The following is a 3047-nucleotide window of genomic DNA, read 5'->3' as shown; positions in this document are numbered from 1 at the left end:
GTGTGTACTACCCTGAACCCAGACTTGGCAGTTTTCAGAGTGTCATTACACGATCACCCAACAACAACCAGGTGAGTTTCCGGGCTGAATCGGGTGCATCTAACAATGAAAAGTCCAGAAAACTCTGCAAGCCCAAAGAAGAGGAAAAACCCAGCCGCGGTAGCCACACGGTTGTTCCCTGCAGCATTCGCAGCGGGTGGCACCGTTCCAAACGGGAACAGGACCTTTGAGTTCTAGCTACTGAGACGCTGTCAGTCAAACCGGTCTAAGGAGCTCTGAGCAAAGCTACTCACTCACTCTAACGGGAGCTCTTATAAGAAGAGGAAAAAAAAAATAAAAGTAAGCTCATCTGAACTTTTCTTTTTAAAAATATATCATTTTTCATAAAGGGTCTTACTAGAACCCTGCCGATCTGAGAGTTGCCTGACATTGTCACTGCCTTCTGCCATGACCAGGACCTCCGTAGGGCAGCATCGAGCCGACTCTCCTGTAGGAGGCACTTACTGAAACGCAGTCACAGATTCTCAATTTTCCAGCAGTTAGGTGATCTTCAGAAAAGGCTTTGGTTGCGTGAGGCGGTGGACCTTAAATACGGTGCCAGTGATACTGCGTTGGGCATCTTTGTCACTAGTGGGGCGGGTTATGAAGAGTTAGTTCACTGTTACCATTTATGTACCTTTTTTTAACTATTAAAGAAAAATCCCTTAATATTTTATTAAAAAAAAAAAGAATTTTAAAAAAAGCTCTATTTTTTTATATTCTGTGAGGGGAGAGTTTTGATATTGAATTTGGCTAGCACTAAAAAGGACTCCACTCTTTGGACATTTAATAAAGCTTTTTTCCACTCTTCTCAGGGCAGAATTATTGTAGTACCAACAGCTAAACGATTGCACTATGGTGGTGGTGGTGTGTTCTTTTTCCTACTTGACAAGAATAAGTGATGATCCATGGGCCTGTCTTAATCGATTTGCCATTTGCTTAGCATAACCCGAGCATTAAGCCATTTAAACACGAGCTTAAATGGCATCGCCCCTTCCCTTCTCCCTCCCACTGGAAAAACATCTCTGAAAAGTATAGTATGTTGACTCTGAAACTGCCAAGTCTGCCCTTGTACTATACTTTTGCTCCTTGACATCTCTCCTGGTTTGCAAAACACTTGAGTTGCATCACGCTGTCCTGCCTTCCTCCCCACCTCCGCCCTCCTGCCCCCTCACCCCGTCCCATCACCTTCACGCCACAGCCCCGGTTTTAGGTTTGCGTTCCGCTCGGCGGAACTCCGCGGTCTTCTCCACTTCTGGCTCGCCTTTGGCGGTTGTGTTGTCAATGACGCTTCACGTCCCCTGTATCTCTAGCTGTGATTGTTGACAGTGTGTCATGATCATTTCAAGGGGTATTCACACACTCTTTACTCTGGGTCTTGCGAAAATGGATACCGTTATGATTTCCCATGGAAATTGAAATCTATTTAAGTAATTTAACTATATTAAACACTGTTTCACTGGTGAAGCGTCTCTGTTTTATTTTAGCTGCCTCTGGCTAGGGGGATCAGCCCTAAGATTCTGACCCTGCCAGTGTGGAACACGGCGTCGGTTCTCCTGCCCGGTCCTACAAACGGCAGTTTAGCCGATTCCCGAGGTAAGCCACCTTTGAAACTCTCTGGAGAAAGGTCTCCAGCTCCAGCCTCCCATTTAATTGCCGTACAGACCGGCTGGCTGAACCGGTTTCCCTAAAGGCGTCCTTTCCCATCCAGGCAGCACCTGGATGAACCTGAGGTGTCGAGCTCCTCCTCCCCACGGCACAGCTGGATGCAGCAGTATCTGCCTACGCATAATAAACTGATTTCAGATTTCTCGCGTGTGTGTCCTGCGCCGCCAACACCCACTCCCATTTAATTGCCGTACAGACCGGCTGGCTGAACCGGTTTCCCTAAAGGCGTCCTTTCCCATCCAGGCAGCACCTGGATGAACCTGAGGTGTCGAGCTCCTCCTCCCCACGGCACAGCTGGATGCAGCAGTATCTGCCTACGCATAATAAACTGATTTCAGATTTCTCGCGTGTGTGTCCTGCGCCGCCAACACCCATGGCCTTGCCGTCCACGCGTGACACACCGCACGTGGACACCACACCTTGGCTGGCTGTGCCCAGAGGTCAGTATTCTCACTCTGTTAGCCTTCCCGGCTGCTCCTCAGGGTACCATCACTTTTCTCCTTTGAAGTTTGGGGGCTGGTGGGGAGAGAGAGCTTGGGACAGAGCCTGGAAAACGACAGTTCAGCTGTTTTAAGCTGTAAACCCCTATTTCTCTTGACCTGCTCTGTCCCAGGCTTTTCAACTGAAGGAGCCAGAACCATCTGGCAGACAGGAAGCTTACTGGAAAAAGCAGGGACCTATTATTTACTTTCTGTCCCTGAGCACCTCACCATCCCTGCCTGCCCTGCCCAGTGCTGACCAGTACAGAGGCATCCGATCCATTTGATTAAAACCCCCACAAGAGAACGGCCTGAGAGAGTGAGCGCTTGCTCTGTGAGCAGCTGGCCCCAGCCATCTTCTCTTTAAGCACGGGATTTCAGATGCTGATCAGCATTGCCATCTGCTGGAAACACACTGGTGTAGCCTCGGCCAGGGGCTGTCGCCACTGCTGCTGAGCACTCCCACAGGATCGGGCCAAAAGAGACACAAAACCCCACAGCATCCTTTTGGCTGGAAAAGACCTTTAAGATCACCCAGTCCAACCATCCACCCTGCACCGCCAGGGTCCCTAAACCATGTCCCTCAGCACCACACCCACATGGCTGTTAAACCCCTCCAGGGATGGGGACCCGCAACCTACCTGATAGCGATCAACAGGACAGCAATGAAAGGGACAACGGGTCTGCAACCTGTGGGCCAGTGAGGTGGCGACCGATGGGTTGGTGACTGGCGGGTCAGCGAATCAGCAAGATGAAGACTGGGGGTCACAACGTCAATGGATCAGCAGCCAACAGGATGACACATGGGCAGTTGACGGGTGGACAGGTCGGCAGCTGATGAGACAGCGAGCAACAGGTCAA

Source organism: Buceros rhinoceros, unplaced genomic scaffold (genome assembly GCF_000710305.1).
Source record: "Buceros rhinoceros silvestris isolate BGI_N320 unplaced genomic scaffold, ASM71030v1 scaffold11145, whole genome shotgun sequence".
Classification (NCBI taxonomy): domain Eukaryota; kingdom Metazoa; phylum Chordata; class Aves; order Bucerotiformes; family Bucerotidae; genus Buceros; species Buceros rhinoceros.
Note: the sequence above shows the minus strand (reverse complement) of the source record.